Here is a 21360-nt window from a genome sequence, read left to right as displayed (position 1 = left end):
TGCCACAGATCATTCATGTAGGCTATAGGCAATGCTTGTTGTGACTTAAGTTACTTTAGTTAATGCCAGGCTAGAAGTAATACACTGAAGAGGTCGGGTTTAAATTCATTGTGCCTTTAATATGAACTCGCCTTTGTTGATGTCACTGTTCTTGTTTAATTCATGTTAGTAAACTTTTTTTGTGACCACATTTTTATAGTTTTTTTTACATAAACATTTACAAATGATACATACAAATACTAAAGAGAGACAAAACAAGAACAAAAAAAGACAGGACCAAGACAAGACACCCTACCCTCCCCCCTTGCCATATCAACAAAAACATTTCTCATCTACAGCCATAGGGTATCATTATTCACAGATATATTATAACTCATATCATCGTAACATATCTCCATCATGAAACAGTCTTAAGCCACATCAGAAAAAATAGAGAAAGTAAACCACATCCAACAGTTGCCAACCCCACAGATCTCATGTTAGTAAACCTTAGGGACAATATATCTTCAATATATGTCAATACAACATGTTCTGTCTGGTGGGTCAGAAAAAATTATGGTGATATTAGCCACATGTTATTCTGCTGTGGTAATCACAAATCAGACTGTTTCACAAGCTCTCCATTTACTTTGTAATGACATTCTTACATTGTTGTTTACATTCTAGCAATGCAATGTCAGAAACAAACATAATTATTCATAATCAGACTGTCACTGAATTTTGATTCATTGATTGCATGTGGTTGGACAGAGAGAAGTTTGTTCTGCCTGCAGACAGTGGAGGGCGCTCTTCAGGTTAGATGCAGCGGTGTTTCTTCAGACTAGATGACCGAGTGAACATTTTCTTACAGCAGTCACACCAGTAGCCCGTTCCAGTGTGAATGCGTTTGTGTGTTGTTAGGTTACTTAAGTGACTGAAACTGCTCCCACATTGGTCACATTTGTAGGGCTTCTCTCCAGTGTGAATGCGTTTGTGTGTTTTTAGGTGACCTAACCGACTGAAACTGCTTCCACATTGGTCACAGTGGTAGGGCTTATCTCCAGTGTGAATGCGTTTGTGTCTCGTTAGGTCACTTGAGTGACTGAAACTGCTCCCACATTGGTCACAGTGGTAGGGCTTATCTCCAGTGTGAATGCGTTTGTGTGTTGTTAGGGCACTTGAGTGTCTAAAACTGCTCCCACATTGGTCACAGTGGTAGGGCTTATCTCCAGTGTGAATGCGTTTGTGTGTTTCTAGGTGACCCAACTCACTGAAACTGCTCCCACATTGGTCACAGTGGTAGGGCTTATCTCCAGTGTGAATGCGTTTGTGTGTTTTTAGGTGATGCAACAGACTGAAACTGCTTCCACATTGGTCACAGTGGTAGGGCTTATCTCCAGTGTGAATGCGTTTGTGTCTTTTTAGGCTACCTAACTCACTGAAACTGCTCCCACATTGGTCACAGTGGTAGGGCTTATCTCCAGTGTGAATGCGTTTGTGTGTTTTTAGGTTACCTAACAGACTGAAACTGCTTCCACATTGGTCACAGTGGTAGGGCTTATCTCCAGTGTGAATGCGTTTGTGTGTTTTTAGGTTACCTAACAGACTGAAACTGCTTCCACATTGGTCACAGTGGTAGGGCTTATCTCCAGTGTGAATGCGTTTGTGTGTTTTTAGGTGATGCAACAGAGTGAAACTGCTTCCACATTGGTCACAGTGGTAGGGCTTCTCTCCAGTGTGAATGTGTTTGGGTCTCTTGTTGGTGTCTCTCTGTTTCTATAAAGACACAAAGAAAGATTTAGGGCATGGGCACTGTGTGTGTGTGTGTGTGTGCGTGTGCGTGTGCGTGTGCGTGTGTGTGTGCGCGTGTGTGCGTGCTGCAACATCAGTGATACAACAGTGTTATTTTCCTCACCTCTTCTGAAGAATTCATTTGGACAATGCTCCTCCCCTCCTACGCCAGATGTCTGTCCTCCCACCAAGCAGCTCTGTAGATACAGCAGGGGTTAAATTAAATCAGTCATATACAATTTATTTACAAATTGGAGTCTCAAACTCTTTAGGAAATTGTTCAAAATTGAATGGTATTGTTGCTTAACACCTTGATTGCCAGCGACGAGTGTAGTCGTCAAACACAATCCAGCTGTTCACTGCCAGCGACGAGTTGACTCGTCAAAAAAAAAAAATCGATTTTTTTTTTTTTGACGGTGGGATGTGCATCGAACCCTTTTACATCTCTTATATAGGTATTGGACGTGTACAACGTGTACAACCAATTCCACCGACCCACTAAGTGGTGACAGTGCTTTCCTGACTAGAGGAAGGCAAGCAAAAAGCAGTGTGACTGAAGCCATTCTCATGAAGGTGGATTGGCGAAGGCGCTTTCATTTCGCGCTGATTGCTGGCGGTGCGGGATTGCAGATTTGCATAGTGGATTGCGGGTGGGACACACTTTGAAACACGCAGCATAAATATGACCAGAATCGCAAAAGCTTCATCAAAGCCCTCAACCAAAACTCCAAGAAGCGAGCGAGTCTAACCAGACTTCCTCAAAGAGCGGCCGCACAGACAGGCTCACACCCGCACAGCAGCAGCAAAGCAATGAGACTGCATGGTGACAAGCGGGGACTGCCCCCTAGTCCGACACCAAATTGGAAACAAATCCCATTCTAAAAGGCTTTTAGAATGGGATTTTCAACCCATTCTTTTTTGTTTCTTTTTCGCTATAATTTAGAGTAATTTAATTTCTATTCAGAAATTTATTTGAGAGGTCGAGAGTATGAGAAAGTGCATTTGCAAAGGTAGGAAAGTGCTTGTGACATGGCGCTGCAGCCAAAAAGAATGCCCACAGGAGGGAGGAGTTGAGCAGAGGGAAGTTTACTGCTGTTATGGAGGAAATTACTGTTCAAAACTATTGTTTAGGTCTTACTGATGCCAAAAATGAATGGTTAAAGTGACTGTTCTATCGAATTTCACAAAAAGCCGTTTATCTCTAAATATTTTTTCTGATGCTGAAACCATGCTGTATTCAACTGCTAATGCTTACATAACTACTAACTCTACAAACTAACTCTTTTAGACAGAGAAAGCACACATTCTATTAGTTCTTTTTAGATGATTGGTGTTCACGAAGTCGTAACAGAAGAGAAACCTCGGCTCTTGTAAAATGAGCCTAGAATCCTCAAAAACCCCCCTGGCAGAAGCTATCTACAGCAAGAAAAAAACGGCTGGCAGTCAATGTGTTAAAATGTATTGAGATAATCATTGGTTTGAAGGTATACAAATATTACAATCTAAAGGTTGAAGATTTGTGAGTTTTTAAATAGCAGAGGATGATTTCAATGAATAAATTAAGACAGATTCCTAATCAGATCTCTTGGCCATGTGATCTCATCTCATGGCTTTTGCCTCAAAGACATCGATGACTGGATGTCTTCCCACCACCTCAAGCTCAACCTTGGAAAGACAGAGCTACTCTTCCTCCCAGGGAAAGACTGCCCTCTCACAGACCTCTCTATCTCCATTGACAATACCACTGTACTGTGCTTCCCTCCCAAACAGCTAAGAACCTTGTGGTGATCCTTGACAACCAGCTGTCTTGCTCGGCCTACATCGCTGTGACAGCACGCCCCTGTAGGGCTTTGTACAACATCCTCAAAATCCATTCGTTTCTCACCAGGGAAGCGACACAACTCCTGGTCCAGTCACTTATCATCTCCCGCCTGGACTACTGCAACGTGCTTCTGGCCGGCCTACCTGCCTCTGACATCCGACCGCTTCAGCTCATTCAGAACGCTGCAGCCCGTCTGGTTTTCAACCAACCTAAATTCTCTCATGTCACTCCCCTCTTCCGGGACCTTCACTGGCTTCCCATCTCGGCACACATCCAATTCAAGACACTGGTTCTGGCCTCCAGGGCAGTACACCAGACAGCCCCTCTGTACCTACAATCTATGGTCATGGTTATGATATCAGCGTCGTCTACGTACCAGGCCGAGATATGTTACTGGCAGATACCACTGGAGACTGTAAACATGATTAGCTATCTGCCTATCTCTACTGAGGCTACAGGCAATACAGTTAGCTACAAGAGAGGACACAAAATGACAGAGACTGAAAGAGTTGATTTTGACAGGGTGGCCACAGAATAAAAATGACATTCCGACAGACATTCAGCACTACCACTCATTCCAGGTAGAATTAAGTTTCCAGGATGGCATAGTGTTCAAGGGAGAGAGAGCAGTGATACCAGATGCGCTCAGAGCGGATATCACTCATCGTGTCCACTCCTCTCATCTTGGGGTAGAAGGATGTCTCAGGAGAGCGAGGGAATGTGTATATTGGCAAGGGATGAATGACTACATCAAAACGTTCATCAGCAAATGTGACATATGCAGGGCAGTAGATCCTAAGCAACAGAGAGAGACACTACACCCACATGACATGGCAGACAGAGCCTGGGCCAAGGTGGGTGCAGATATGTTCACTTTTCATAACAAAGACTACTTAATAACTGTAGACTACTACTCTAACTTTTGGGAGATAGATTATGTACCAGACACTAAGAGTACCACAGTAATCAGAAAGCTAAAGGCCCAATTTGCACGACAGGGGATACCAGATGTTGTCATTTCAGATAACCGGCCGCAATTGGCGTCACAAGAGTTCCAACGCTTCAGCAAAATGTGGGAATTGGAACACAGGACATCTTCCCCAGGATATTATGCACAGAGCAATGGGAAAGCTGAATCGGCAGTGAAAACAGCCAAACGTCTCATGCTGAAAGCTGCGGGACAGGATCCATACTTGGCTATGCTGGACCATCGCAATACACCAAGCCAAGGTCTCGATACAAGCCCAGCTCAGAGACTTCTGTGTAGGAGAACAAGGACCCTTCTTCCTACCAAAGACACTCTGTTGCAGCCAGAAATAACAAACAACGAACAAGGACTGATGGACAATAGACGGAGACAGGAAAAATACTACAATAGCACGGCAGGGGACATGGACACTCTTAAAAGAGGGGACAGTGTAAGAGTTCAGCCGTTTGAGCCACATAAGGTCTGGAGAGCAGCAAAGGTCATGAAACCGGTGAGCCATAGGTCTTATGAGGTGGAACTGGAGTCAGGAGGTGTTCTGAGGAGGAATCGTCGGCACCTCAGACACAACCATAGCACACCTGCCTCACCAACAACAACAGGGACTGTGGTACAAACGCCAAGAGTGGAAGTGGCAGAGCAGGGTCTAGTGAGAGAGCAACATGCTGTCTCTACTACCAGGTCGGGTCGTCAGGTTGTCAGGCCTAGATACTTGAATGACTTTACTCAGTAGTCGGGGTATAGTTACAGGACTCTGGCTAAGACTCTGGGTGGAATGCAATATTAAGGATGGGTCTCGTCCTGGAGAAAAAAAAAGAGAAATGGAATGTAATGATATGCACATTTTGTGTTGATATAAAGTTGATTTTTGTTGTTGAAATACAATGTTATGGTTATGTCTCATGGTATTGATAAAGTAGGGACACAGTACTACAGAGAGGATAATATGATTTATTTTTTGAAGAATTATAGTGAGATTTATATCCTTAACAAAGTGGAAAGTACAAGTTTTGTTTATTAATTAAATGCTGAAAATCGGATTTTTGATAAGGATACTATTGGGTCACTGAGATTAAGTGATATGTTGACATTGTTCAGAGTAAGGGACTTAACTCAAAATTAAAAAAGAAAATACGTAACAATAGGATTGTTAGTTCCTAGTGCATGTTGTTCGGGGGAACAATAACAGTGTGACACCAGTCGGATACTGATGAGTACAGCAGCTAGGCTAAAAGACCAGCTAGACTAGAGCAAACGTTATGTTTATGTTATATATGTCTGTTACAATAAACGTTTTAAAGTAAGCAAGAGTCAATGCTTTAACCGTCCATTCTGTAGGGTCATTGATACAAGACGGAACAGAATGAAACAACAATAACCACCGTCACAACCCACCTGAATATCCGATTTACTTCCTGTATACATAGCTGAGCACAGGCTGATATTCGGCTCATATTAAATGTTAGTGTTAGGCCGTGTCTCCGACAGACACAGTAACAACGTAGCCTATTTCGGTCTTCATGTCTTGTAGTAGTTAGTAGCTAGTTGTTAGGTAGTAGGAAGCATTGGTGTCTGGTCCGGAGCTAGCCTGAGAGGCTAATAAAAGCTACATGTTACAGAGTAAGCTGACTATCAGTAGGCTACGTTATTGCACGCATAGGCCTATCTTTACATTAAAACATTTTATTTCATTTATTTTTATTAGAAGTAGGCTATGTCAGTGTTTCCCCCTGAATAGCTGAGAAAGTGGACACTGTAAATAGTTAGCACTGTGAAGCTGATACAATTCAGGTGGTGGTACTGCAACATTTAAGGATGCCAACCGCCATAAAACACAGAAGAAGAAGCGGTTGAAAACAGTCTATATGCACTAGTCTATATCTAATTCTGTAAGATGATTCGGCCTTACTTGCGTTTCCAAATGTGTCCTTAATTGTGCGCATGTAGGTTAGTCGTAGACTGGATCGGAGCACAAATAAACCTTGATCAGAGGCCTAGTCCTCTATTTTCCGGGAAGCGATATTTGTTTCCAATGATAGCGAAGGCGTGATCCGCCCCTCTCTGCCTCTGATTGGCTGACTGCACTCGGCCAAGCGGATTTGATTGGATGAACGTTTGACGCTAGGCCAATCAGAGGCAGAGAGGGGCGGGTCATGCCTTCGCTATCATGGGGAAAAAGTATCGGGTTCTTCTTCTTCTGTTTGCTTTTACGGGGGTTGGCATCCAAGATGTTGCATTACCGCCTCCTTCTGGACTAATCCATCCAATGTTTCCCTACTTCATTACAGTCTTGTTAATTATTAGTCCAGTTTCTCTCAAAAACGGACCAGTATAGTTTCTTTCCATCCACTGCTCCCACACATCCCATTATATCCTTCACACTGGCCTCTATTCAAGGGCGTAGCTAAACACTAAAAACTCTCTTCCCTCTAATTGAGACTTGCCAACGCTACATGCATACAAGCTGTATGTAGAAAGAGAAACACAATGAAGATATCCAGCTGAAGAACTATATGACATGGTTTCCTGTAGTAGTGAGGTGGCATTGCATATAGGATATAATAAAGGTGATGTACAGATGCACTGACTTGATCTTTTCTTAACTGGAGTTTGGGAAACAGAAAAACCTTGTTTATTTTATTAATACAATAATCAATACAATAAGCACAACCCTACAGATGGCTTCATAACAATAATTAGGTCAAATGAAAGTTCATGTGTCACATATTCCATCATACAAGCACAATGTGGTTGATTTAAATAGAAAGTAAATCTGATCTAGAAAGTAAAATATAGGATATATAGAAATTAGTATGGATATTCACGTGTACTCACAGAATCTGGATGATGTATACAGTATTCCTAATGAGTAATAAATAGGCTATAAAGCCCCAACTCCAGTAACTGAATGATGATGCGCAAAACAACACTTACTTGCGTTTATTTGAAACTTATATTTGCGTTTTATTTTGAAGGCAGAGACATTCTACTGTGAGTGAGTTTCCTTATTGCAGCATTGCAGCTGGCTTCATCAATGGAGGCCCAGCTCCTCCTCTCCTCTGGAGCTCCAGGGGGGAGGAGCCCAGTACTGCATCGAGCACCACTTGGCAAACTCTACAACCAAATCACAATCAAGTTTAATAGTGAAACTTGATTTCAATTAAACGTTAGATGGAGACATTCAAATATGCTGCCACAGATCATTCATGTAGGCTATAGGCAATGCTTGTTGTGACTTAAGTTACTTTAGTTAATGCCAGGCTAGAAGTAATACACTGAAGAGATCGGGTTTAAATTCATTGTGCCTTTAATATGAACTCGCCTTTGTTGATGTCACTGTTCTTGTTTAATTCATGTTAGTAAACTTTTTTGTGACCACATTTTTATAGTTTTTTTTTACATAAACATTTACAAATGATACATACAAATACTAAAGAGAGACAAAACAAGAACAAAAAAAGACAGGACCAAGACAAGACACCCTACCCTCCCCCCTTGCCATATCAACAAAAACATTTCTCATCTACAACCATAGGGTATCATTATTTATACATATATTATAACTCATATCATCGTAACATATCTCCATCATGAAACAGTCTTAAGCCACATCAGAAAAAATAGAGAAAGTAAACCACATCCAACAGTTGCCAACCCCACAGATCTCATGTTAGTAAACCTTAGGGACAATATATCTTCAATATATGTCAATACAACATGTTCTGTCTGGTGGGTCAGAAAAAATTATGGTGATATTAGCCGCATGTTATTCTGCTGTGGTAATCACAAATCAGACTGTTTCACAAGCTCTCCATTTACTTTGTAATGACATTCTTACATTGTTGTTTACATTCTAGCAATGCAATGTCAGAAACAAACATAATTATTCATAATCAGACTGTCACTGAATTTTGATTCATTGATTGCATGTGGTTGGACAGAGAGAAGTTTGTTCCGCCTGCAGACAGTGGAGGGCGCTCTTCAGGTTAGATGCAGCGGTGTTTCTTCAGACTAGATGACCGAGTGAACATTTTCTTACAGCAGTCACACCAGTAGCCCGTTCCAGTGTGAATGCGTTTGTGTGTTGTTAGGTTACATAAGTGACTGAAACTGCTCCCACATTGCTCACATTTGTAGGGCTTCTCTCCAGTGTGAATGCGTTTGTGTGTTTTTAGGTGACCTAACCGACTGAAACTGCTTCCACATTGGTCACAGTGGTAGGGCTTATCTCCAGTGTGAATGCGTTTGTGTCTCGTTAGGTCACTTGAGTGACTGAAACTGCTTCCACATTTGTCACAGTGGTAGGGCTTATCCCCAGTGTGAATGCGTTTGTGTCTTTTTAGGTTACCTAACTCACTGAAACTGCTCCCACATTGGTCACAGTGGTAGGGCTTATCTCCAGTGTGAATGCGTTTGTGTGTTTTTAGGTTACCTAACTCACTGAATCTGCTCCCACATTGGTCACAGTGGTAGGGCTTATCTCCAGTGTGAATGCGTTTGTGTGTTTTTAGGTGATGCAACAGACTGAAACTGCTTCCACATTGGTCACAGTGGTAGGGCTTATCTCCAGTGTGAATGCGTTTGTGTCTTTTTAGGCTACCTAACTCACTGAAACTGCTCCCACATTGGTCACAGTGGTAGGGCTTCTCTCCAGTGTGAATGTGTTTGGGTCTCTTGTTGGTGTCTCTCTGTTTCTATAAAGACACAAAGAAAGATTTAGGGCATGGGCACTGTGTGTGTGTGTGTGTGTGTGTGTGTGTGTGTGTGTGTGTGTGTGTGTGTGTGTGTGTGTGTGTGTGTGTGTGTGTGTGTGTGTGTGTGTGTGTGTGTGTGTGTGTGTGTGTGTGTGTGTGTGTGTGTGTGTGTGTGTGTGTGTGTGTGTGTGTGTGTGTGTGTGTGTGTGTGTGTGTGTGCTGCAACATCAGTGATACAACAGTGATATTTTTCCTCACCTCTTCTGAAGAATTCATTTTGACAATGCTCCTCCCCTCCTACGCCAGATGTCTGTCCTCCCACCAAGCAGCTCTGTAGATACAGCAGGGGTTAAATTAAATCAGTCATATACAATTTAATTACAAATTGGAGTCTCAAACTCTTCATGGAATTGTTCAAAATTGAATGGTATTGTTGCTTAAAATGTATTGAGATAATCATTGGTTTGAAGGTATACAATTATTACAATCTAAAGGTTGAAGATTTGTGAGTTTTTAAATAGCAGACGATGATTTCAATGAATAAATTAAGACAGATTCCTATATCAGATCTCTTGGCCATGTGATCTCATCTCATGGCTTTTGCCTCAAAGACATCGATGACTGGATGTCTGCCGACCACCTCAAGCTCAACCTTGGTAAGACAGAGCTACTCTTCCTCCCAGGGAAAGACTGCCCTCTCACAGACCTCTCCATCTCCATTGACAATACCACTGTACTGTGCTTCCCTCCCAAACAGCTAAGAACCTTGGGGTGATCCTTGACAACCAGCTGTCTTGCTCGGCCTACATTGCTGCGACAGCACGCTCCTGTAGGGCCTTGTACAACATCCACAAAATCTGTCCGTTTCTCACCAGGGAAGCGACACAACTCCTGGTCCAGTCACTTATCATCTCCCGCCTGGACTACTGCAACGTGCTTCTGGCCGGCCTACATGCTCATTCATACATTCATCATTCATACAGCTCATTCAGAACACTGCAGCCCGTCTGGTTTTCAACCAACCTAAATTCTCTCAGGTCACTCCCCTCTTCCGGGACCTTCACTGGCTTCCTATCTCGGCACACATCCAATTCAAGACACTGGTTCTGGCCTACAGGACAGTACACCAGGCAGCCCCTCTGTACCCCTCTGGCTAGAGTCAGACGCTCAAACTCAAACTTTAAGCGGTCCATAGGACAGTAGAAAACAATACATAAATCAAGAATAAAAATAGTCAATATCCACAAAATCACATGGTGATTACATAAAGGCTAGAATGCCAATGGTTCCATAAAGTGGAAAAGAGCCTGACTGAGCTTAGTACAGGTTCATCAGCAATGAAATCACACTGTTGGTAGAGTCAGAGAGCTACACATACAGCTGTACATGAGATTAGGCACAACAGCAGAACAGGTGGGCACACCAACACTGACAAACATCTGGCTTGTTGCACTGCTGCATCGTGGCATCTTGAGCAGCAGCCTCATTCCATCATTGTATGCTACAGATCATCTCTGCATACTGCTCTTTCTGCAGCGCCGCCACAAGTGGGCAGTATAGCCTACATGGAGGTACAGAATGCTTAAAAAAGTGCAGTCTTCACAGGTAAAGAGCACATACCAAATTTAGGAATTAACATATTAGCTTGTGCATACAACATTTGACACTGTCTGTAAATGTCCCTATCATCGGACAGGTTATCAGTTAAATAATGTCCTAAGTATTTTGTCTCCTTACACACTTTAAGGACTGTACCAGACAGAGAGAAGTCAGGAAATGACAATGTACCCCGCTCTGCTCCTGGCAATCATAATATTACTCTTCTTTGCATTATACTTAATGTCAAAGTCTGTCTGAGCCATATTGGGAATGGGAACAGACCCTCAGTAGCTGTTGAAGACCAGCACTGTATGGACAGAAAATAACCAAATCGTCTGCGTACATCAGATGGTTAATGATGGTATTACAAACCATACAGCCTGTTCCACAGCCATTTAGCTGCTTGGATAGGTCATCCATATAAAAATTAAACGAATATGGAGACAATATACTACCTTGTTTTGCCATTAGACACGTTGAAAGGGTGTGTGTGTGTGTGTGTGTAAGAGAGAGAGAGAGAGAGAGAGAGAAGAGAGAAGAGAGGGCTGTGCACACGTTACCAGACTAGGCTACATAAACAAAGGAGATCATCATATCGTTCTAAAGTGATTCTAGAGGATCATTCCATATGATCAGTATGCACTAGTCTATATCTAATTCTGTAAGATGATTCAGCCTTACTTGCGTTTCCAAAGTTGTCCTTGCTTGTGCGCATGTAGGTTAGTTGTAGACTGGATCGGAGCACAAATAAACCTTGATCAGAGGCCTAGTCCTCCTGGTCTATTGTCCGGGAAGCGATATTTGTTTCCAATGATGGCGAAGGCATGACCCGCCCCTCTCTGCCTCTGAGTGGCTGACTGCACTCGGCTGATAGCCAAGCGGATGTGATTAGATGAACGTTTGACGCTAGGCCAATCAGAGGCAGAGAGGGGCGGGTCATGCCTTCGCTATCATGGGGAAAAAGTATCGTGTTTTTCTTCTTCTTCTTCTGTTTGGTTTTACGGCGGTTGGCATCCAAGATGTTGCATTACCGCCTCCTTCTGGACTAATCCATCCAATGTTTCCCTACTCCATTACAGTCTTGTTAATTATTAGTCCAGCTTCTCTCAAAAACGGACCAGTATAGTTTCTTTCCCTCCACTGATCCCACACATCCCATTATATCCTTCACACTGGCCTCTATTCAAGGGCGTAGCTTTGATTCTGGCATTGGTAGGGACATATCCCAGGGCGGCCCTGCAGAGCTGGCGCGTGTGCCGTCGAAAAATGTGGGACATTTGAAGCCAGATTTAGAGAAATAACTCATTTTAAATTAACAGTTGTGATGTCATTATTCAGTCTTAACCACCAATATCTGAGCATTTGCTCTTCTTTTTGCAATTCCAGCATGGGCCACACAGGGGGTTAGAATTTGTAGAAGCAATAAAATAACCGCCAAGTCTTCTTGGCAGACAATTGGACTCGAGTCATAGGGACTCGGACTCGAGTCGACTCGAGTCGCAAATTTGACGACTTCCGACTCGACTCAGACTTGGAAGGTAAATACTTGAAACTCGACTCGGATTCGGAAGAAAATGACTCGAAACTCGACTCGGACTTGTGACAAGATCAGCCGAGTGCACCAGCTGGGCGTACGCCTAGGTTTACACGCTACGTCCGATGTAGAACTCAAAGTTAGGACTAACTTAATTTTATGACTAGTGCACCCTGTATGCGCTGCGTCTGTGTATGGAGCAGGCGTAAAAGTTACACCCAAATGCGTAGCTACTCACTGACAGCTGTCTCATCTTGATCTGAGCGTGATGCGGCCGGAATCTTCTCCAAAAATATCGATCGATATGTGCTGTAAATAGACATAAGCTGATGCGTCGGAAGATCTTTCAATTTCTTCCTGACTTCGTCAACTGCCCGCAGTGCGCAGTCTGCCATCGCATTCAGTAGCTACTGATTGCACTTGTGATCAAACTGCTTGTGTTGGCGCTGTTAAATTGAGCTGTGAGAACGTTTCTATGCTTTGAATACAACTCTATAAGTTTGAGCTGAGTTGGAGCTGTCTGTCAGCTGTCTCGAGCCCGTCTGAGAAAAGTGTGTTGCTTGGCAACAAGCACGTATTAACGTGAACGCGCACGTCTGCAGCCTAAATAATCTCTGCCTTGTCATTTTTTCTAACCTGTGACTCGACTTGACATAACCTGTGACTCGACTCGAGACTTGACTTGAAATAACATTGTGACTTGACTTGCCGACAAAAGGAAAGACTTGGGACTTGCTTGAGACTCGGGACCAATTGACTTGAGACTCGCTTGGGACTCGGATCAGAGGGACTTGGACAATTGTCTGCTTCTTGGAGCGTGACCTGATATTAATAAGTGTCAGTAGTGTCACATTAATATGAACTAGGCTATTCTGAGGCAGAGTAACATGTACTGTACAGTACATAGGCTTGACTCCAGCCTATAAACTACCTCCAACCGCTAGAGGTAGTTTATATAAAAGAGTATATATAACTGATAACAGCAGGGGGTCGCCCTCGGGCCTGATCCACTATGCGGTGAAGATGTCCACACAGAGAGCAGATGTGTGTCTGCTGGATACGGCTGAACTTGACTGTTATGTGGAGGCTAGCTACAGTACCTGAAATGTGTGAGTGTCTGAAGTGTGTGCTGAGCTAATGAAAACATGAATCTTACATGCAGCATTTAAAATGTACAGTAAAGGTTATCCTTGAATGAATTATGTCGGTTGTTCCTCCTCCTGTGCTTGAATGTGTGTTTAAAACATAATGGTAAATCAATATTAAAACTTGATATTCAGTCTGTTTATTTGACTATCATCAAATTAAATACACCCATTTATCCTTGTGGACAATTCTGAATATTCATAGGTGGATTATGACATGAGGGGCCCCTGGGTCTGGATGTATGAAGGGCCCCCCTCACAGCACACATATGCAAAAGACCAGACATACACTCACCTGCATCTGAACAGGATTTACAGCACAGACACCTGAACACTCAAAGCCAACAGCACAATAACAAGAAATAAACTCACTTGTATCTAACACAGGATTTACAGCACAGGTAGACTCAATTAAAGCCAAAAGCACAATAACCGTCTATAATTGTCCATACACTTATGGAACATTTAGTAAAAAAAATAAAGGGTTGGGGCCCTAAGGGATCAGTTGGTCCCAGGCCTGGGCAAGAGACGTGGTGGCCCTGTGAAGAGGCTCTGGGTTATGGGCCCCCTGAACTCTTGGGCCCCTGGCCTGGGCCCGGTAGGCCCGATCGATAATACATCCCTGTGAATATTAACAATTCCTATTCACAAAGATTTACTTTCTTTCTTTCTAATGAGCTCTCTTTGTTATCCTTTGACTAGTGTTTAGTTGGGAATTAACAGGGTGAGTGTGCAGGTTGGCATGTAAGTTATTACTAGTGAAAACACACAGACACACGTGCATGTATGCACACGCACACACACCCTCCACAGACGGTTGTTGTCACTCAGGAGGTGAGGAGGAAGGAGAGTGATTGGTGCAGCCTTTTCTCCTGACAGGGGGGTTATCGGGAGTCACCTGGCAACCGTCACCTCCGTGCGGGGACAATGGTCTTTCACCCCCGGTGGGATTGGGTGGGTGAGGTGTCTGAATGACAGCCAAGCTCTCTGTCCAGTCTATGTCTGCAATCAACCAATCAGCTGGAGGCTGAGACAGAGCCGGTCAACCACAGCAGAGCACTAATTGTTCTGTCTCTATTCACTAAAACCTCTCTTCCCTCTAATTGAGACTTGCCAACGCTACATGCATACAAGCTGTATGTAGAAAGAGAAACACAATGAAGATATCCAGCTGAAGAACTATATGACATGGTTTCCTGTAGTAGTGAGGTGGCATTGCATATAGGATATAATAAAGGTGATGTACAGATGCACTGACTTGATCGAGTTTGGGAACCAGAAAAACCTTGTTTATTTTATTAATACATTGATTTAATTATTACAAAAAGCACAACCCTACAGATGGCTTCATAACAATATTAGATCAAATGAAAGTTCATGTGTCACATATTCCATCATGCAAGCACAATGTGCTTGATAGGTAGAATAAAAACTATATTAAAAATAATACAAAACTGTTTAAATACGATTGATGAGCTGTCAAATTAATTGTACATGGGGAGTTAAATAGAAAGAAAATCTGGTCTAGAAAGTAAAATATAGGATATAGCCTATAGAAATTAGTATGGATATTCACGTGTACTCACAGAATCTGGATGATGTATACAGTATTCCTAATGAGTAATAAATAGGCTATAAAGCTCCAACTCCAGTAACTGAATGATGATGCGCAAAACAACACTTACTTGCGTTTATTTGAAACACTTATATTTGCGTTTTATTTTTAAGGCAGAGACTAAAAAACTCCTCTCCTCTGGAGCTCCAGGGGGGAGGAGCCCAGTACTGCATCGAGCACCACTTGGCAAACTCTACAACCAAATCACAATAAAGTTTAATAGTGAAACTTGATTTTCAATTAAACGTTAGATGAAGACATTATTCAAATATGCTGCCACAGATCATTCATGTAGGCTATAGGCAATGCTTGTTGTGACTTAAGTTACTTTAGTTAATGCCAGGCTAGAAGTAGTACACTGAAGAGATGGGGTTTAAATTCATTGTGGCTTTAATATGAACTCGCCTTTGTTGATGTCACTGTTCTTGTTTCATTCATGTTAGTCAACTTTTTTTGCGACCACATTTTTATAGTTTTTTTACATAAACATTTACAAATGATACATACAAATACTAAAGAGAGACAAAACAAGAACAAAAAAAGACAGGACCAAGACAAGACACCCTACCCCCTTGCCATATCAACAAAAACATTTCTCATCTACAGCCATAGGGTATCATTATTCACAGATATATTATAACTCATATCATCGTAACATATCTCCATCATGAAACAGTCTTAAGCCACATCAGAAAAAGTAGAGAAAGTAAACCACATCCAACAGTCACCAACCTCACAGATCTCATGTTAGTAAACCTTAGGGACAATATATCTTCAATATATGTCAATACAAAATATGATGCTCTGTATGATGGGTCAGAAAAAATAATGGTGATATTAGCTGCATGTTATTCTGCTGTAGTAATCACAAATCAGACAGTTTCACAAGCTCTCCATTTACTTTGTAATGACATTCTTAAATTGTTGTTTACATTCTAGCAATGCAATGTCAGAAACAAACATAATTATTCATAATCAGACTGTCACTGAACTTTGATTCATTGATTACATGTGTGGTTGGACAGAGAGAAGTTTGTTCCGTCTGCAGACAGTGGAGGGCGCTCTTCAGGTTAGATGCAGCCGTGTTTCTTCAGACTAGATGACTGAGTGAACATTTTCTTACAGCAGTCACACCAGTAGCCCGTTCCAGTGTGAATGCGTTCGTGTGTTGTTAGGTTACTTAAGTGACTGAAACTGATCCCACATTGGTCACATTTGTAGGGCTTCTCTCCAGTGTGAATGCGTTTGTGTGTTTTTAGGCTACCTAACTGACTGAAACTGCTCCGACATTGGTCACAGTGGTAGGGCTTCTCTCCAGTGTGAATGCGTTTGTGTGTTTTTAGACTACCTAACTCACTGAAACTGCTTCCACATTGGTCACAGTGGTAGGGCTTATCTCCAGTGTGAATGTGTTTGTGTGTTTTTAGGCTACCTAACCGACTGAAACTGCTCCCACATTGGTCACAGTGGTAGGGCTTATCTCCAGTGTGAATGCGTTTGTGTCTTTTTAGGCTACATAACTTACTGAAACTGCTTCCACATTGGTCACAGTGGTAGGGCTTATCTCCAGTGTGAATGCGTTTGTGTGTTTTTAGGTGACCTAACTGACTGAAACTGCTTCCACATTGGTCACAGTGGTAGGGCTTATCTCCAGTGTGAATGCGTTTGTGTGTTTTTAGGTGATGCAACAGACTGAACCTGCTCCCACATTGGTCACATTTGTAGGGCTTATCTCCAGTGTGAATGCGTTTGTGTGTTTTTAGGTGACCTAACTGACTGAAACTGCTTCCACATTGGTCACAGTGGTAGGGCTTATCTCCAGTGTGAATGCGTTTGTGTGTTTGTAGGTTAGCTAACACACTGAATCTGCTCCCACATTGGTCACATTTGTAGGGCTTCTCTCCAGTGTGAATGCGTTTGTGTGTTCTTAGGTTACCTAACACACTGAACCTGCTTCCACATTGGTCACAGTGGTAGGGCTTTTCTCCAGTGTGAATGCGTTTGGGTCTCTTGTTGGTGTCTCTCTGTTTCTAAAAAAGACACAAAGAAAGAATTAGGGCAGGGGCACTGTGTCTGTCTGTGTGTGTGTGTGTGTGTGTGTGTGTGTGTGCTGCGACATCAGTGATATTTTTCTCACCTCTTCTGAAGAATTCATTTCGACCATGCTCCTCCCCTCCTACGCCAGATGTCTGTCCTCCCACCAAGCAGCTCTGTAGATACAGCAGGGGTTAAATTAAATCAGTCATATACAATTTAATTACAAATTGGAGTCTCAAAGTCTTTAGGAAATTGTTCAAAATTGACTGGTATGTTGTTTAAAATGTAGCCTAAATGGTTGAAGCCAAAGCCATTAGTTGGCAAACCCCCCTCCTGACCGCCCCCATTCCTTATTTCCATTTCAAGAAGTTGGCAACCCTAGGGTGTGCACACGTTACCAGATTCGACGGTCCATTATTGCCTCTCTTACACTCTTTATTAACCACTTATGGTTATGCACTAGTCTATGTCGGTTTTAACTTAACAATAACCACCGTCACAACCCACCTGAATATCCGGTTTACTTCCTGTATACATAGCTGAGCACAGGCTGATATTCGGCTCATATTAAATGTTAGTGTTAGGCCGTGTCAACGACAGACACAGTAACAACGTAGCCTATTTCGGTCTTCATGTCTTGTAGTAGCCTAGTTAGTAGTTGTTAGGTAGTAGGAAGCATTGGTGTCTGGTCCGGAGCTAGCCTGAGAGGCTAATAAAAGCTACATGTTACAGAGTAAGCTGACTACGTACGTACGTTATTGCACGCATAGGCCTATCTTTACATTAAAACTTTTTTTTTTTTTTAGAAGTAGGCTATGTCAGTGTTTCCCCCTGAATAGCTGAGAAAGTGGACACTGTAAATAGTTAGCACTGTGAAGCTGATACAATTCAGGTGGTGGTAATGCAACATTTAAGGATGCCAACCGCCATACAACACAGAAGAAGCTGAGAAAAAGCGGTGGGGTTGCAGCTGTTGAAACCCGGGCCGTCTATATGCACTAGTCTATATCTAATTATGTAAGATGATTCAGCCTTACTTGCGTTTCCAAAGTTGTCCTTGCTTGTGCGAATGTAGGTTAGTTGTAGACTGGATCGGAGCACAGATAAACCTTGATCAGAGGCCTAGTCCTCCTGGTCTATTGTCCGGCAAGCGATATTTGTTTCCAATGATGGCGAAGGCGTGATCCGCCCCTCTCTGCCTCTGATTGGCTGACTGCACTCGGCCAAGCGGATTTGATTGGATGAACGTTTGACGCTAGGCCAATCAGAGGCAGAGAGGGGCGGGTCATGCCTTCGCTATCATGGTATCTCGCCGAGAAGAGCCTGGTGACGCGAGGTTACTATCATGGGGGGAAATTATCGTGTTCTTCTTCTTCTGTTTGCTTTTACGGGGTTTGGCATCCAAGATGTTGCATTACCGCCTCCTTCTGGACTAATCCATCCAATGTTTCCCTACTTCATTACAGTCTTGTTAATTATTAGTCCAGTTTCTCTCAAAAACGGACCAGTATAGTTTCTTTCCATCCACTGCTCCCACACATCCCATTATATCCTTCAGACTGGCCTCTATTCAAGGGCGTAGCTAAACACTAAAAACTCTCTTAATTCCTTTCCATTGAATGAGGTGATTCATAGTAGATCGGGTGCAGCGAGACTTGCCAACGCTACATGCATACAAGCTGTATGTAGAAAGAGAAACACAATGAAGATATCCAGCTGAAGAACTATATGACATGGTTTCCTGTAGTAGTGAGGTGGCATTGCATATAGGATATAATAAAGGTGATGTACAGACGCACTGACTTGATCTTTTCTTAACTGGAGTTTGAACCAGAAAAACCTTGTTTATTTTATTAATAAACTGATTTAATTAATACAAAAAGCACAACCCTACAGATGGCTTCATAACAATATTAGATCAAATGAAAGTTCAGGTGTCACATATTCCATCATACAAGCACAATGTGCTTGATAAGTAGAATGAAAAAATATATTAAAAATTATATAAAACTGTTTAAATACGATGGATGAGCTGTCGAATTAGTTGTACAGGGGAGAGTAAATAGAAAGTAAATCTGATCTAGAAAGTAAAATATAGGCTATATAGAAATTAGTATGGATATTCACGTGTACTCACAGAATCTGGATGATGTATACATTACAGTATTTCTAATGAGTAATAAATAGGCTATAAAGCTCCAACTCCAGTAACTGAATGATGATGCGCAAAACAACACTTACTTGCGTTTATTTGAAACACTTATATTTGCATTTTATTTTGAAGGCAGAGACATTCTACTGTGAGTGAGTTTCCTTATTGCAGCATTGCAGCTGGCTTCATCAATGGAGCCCCAGCTCCTCCTCTCTGGAGGTAAAACTCCTCTCCTCTGGAGCTCCAGGGAGGAGGAGCCCAGTACTGCATCGAGCACCACTTGGCAAACTCTCAACCAAATCACAATAAAGTTTAATAGTGAAACTTGATTTTCAATTAAACGTTAGATGAAGACATTATTCAAATATGCTGCCACAGATCATTCATGTAGGCTATAGCATAGGCAATGCTTGTTGTGACTTAAGTTACTTTAGTTAATTACCAGGCTAGAAGTAATATCATCGTAACATATCTCCATCATGAAACAGTCTTAAGCCACTTGAGAAAAAGTAGAGAAAGTAAACCACATCCAACAGTCGCCAACCCCACAGATCTCATGTTAGTAAACCTTAGGGACAATATATCTTCAATATATGTCAATGCAGCAGTATCAATATAAACTTAGACTTGACCTAATTTAATAATATGGCATCAGCCGATCCAGTAGCTCGGATATAAAATCAAATAGCTGATGAATAAACTTAGTCCTGAACTGCTGAGCGGGCTATCTCAAGCCAGCAGTATCAGTATAAACTTAGACTTGACCTAATTTAATAATATGGCATCAGCCGACCCAGTAGCTCAGATATCAAATCAAATAGCTGGTGAATAAACTTAGTCCTGAACTGCTGAGCGGGCTATCTCAAGCCAGCAGTATCAGTATAAACTTAGACCTAGACTACCTAGACCTGAATTAGCAGTATAATATTAGTCATCCTAAATAATCCTAATAAATTTTGATTTGACCTAATTTTATTGTTGTCTATAGAGTTAGTTCCACCTCTGCGCAGATTCCCCCGCTCTCTTCTCTCTCTCCCCCTCAGGTGTCCTTCATTGGCCTGACGTACACCCCACCGCTGCAGCCCTAGGTCCGGCCGTCATCGCCCTAGCCACCTGTCGTCACTCTAGGCCATCTACCCACTACTCCTTCTACTGTCTGACACCCCGGGCTCATCACCATCACCGACCCCTATCCTCATCATCCTGGTCACCTGCTTGCCTAAGGGAAGGGGGGGGCGCCCCCCCAGCCCCCCCCCCCCCCCGCCGCCTCATCATCACCTCCAACTCCTATCCTCCCCTCCTCTTAATCATCACCTCCGACTCCTATCCTCCCCTCCCCTCCTCTTAATCCATGTCACCAACGCGGACTCATGGATTCCTCAGATCATCCTCATCGAACTCCCAATCTTGTTACCCCTTTTTTCACCTAGCTAATTAACTAGTATTCTCTAAACCTACGAACACTTAAAGACTGCATCTTCTATTTCTTTTTGGACTCTACTTTTTAGATTTTCAACTCCCTTCCCTGATCTTAGGATAATTTAAAAATTACATTTTTATATCCCTTCTGTTGGACTCTTTTTTTTACATTTTCAATTTTCTGTTCTCTTGTACATTTTATTTCCATAATAAACCATTCACAGAGTTTCATTATCGGAAACTCTGTGCATGGTTTAGCCCGGCATCTCTCGGCCTGTCTCGGAGGGGAGTCCCCAGATGGGGGTCCGCTGCTGTGGCCTGGGTGGGCCCGTCCCCCGCGTGGCCTGCTCTCACGCTCTCAGTCACTATGCTGGTGGCTGGGGGCTGGGGGGGCGGGTCGCGTGGGGGCTGGGTCCGCCCGGGCCGCAGCAATTGGCCCCTAGCACAACGACCTCACAAGGTTCCTCCTCAGCCAAGTCACTGGGGCAATCCATGTGGCGATCCATGTGTGGATTGCCACCATATGGTGGAAAGGTTTTCTTGCGTTCACTGGGGGTGAGGGGGTGCCGCTGTGTCCCGGCCTGGCCT

At 42.8% G+C, this 21360-nt stretch overlaps 1 long non-coding RNA gene across 1 annotated transcript; it reads right to left on the bottom strand.

The window, feature by feature from the left end:
• Window positions 1–17019: 17019 nt before the first annotated feature.
• LOC310794800 lies at window positions 17020–18334 on the bottom strand. Its single transcript, XR_014553591.1, has 3 exons — window positions 18239–18334; window positions 17302–17374; window positions 17020–17194 (listed from the first exon to the last, which is right to left on the bottom strand). It is a non-coding gene; the product is annotated as an uncharacterized lncRNA (long non-coding RNA).
• Between the last annotated feature and the right edge of the window lie 3026 nt (window positions 18335–21360).

This window comes from Poromitra crassiceps, assembly GCF_964638095.1.
Source record: "Poromitra crassiceps genome assembly, chromosome: 20".
Taxonomy (NCBI): domain Eukaryota; kingdom Metazoa; phylum Chordata; class Actinopteri; order Beryciformes; family Melamphaidae; genus Poromitra; species Poromitra crassiceps.
This window is presented reverse-complemented; position numbering and strand designations above follow the sequence as displayed.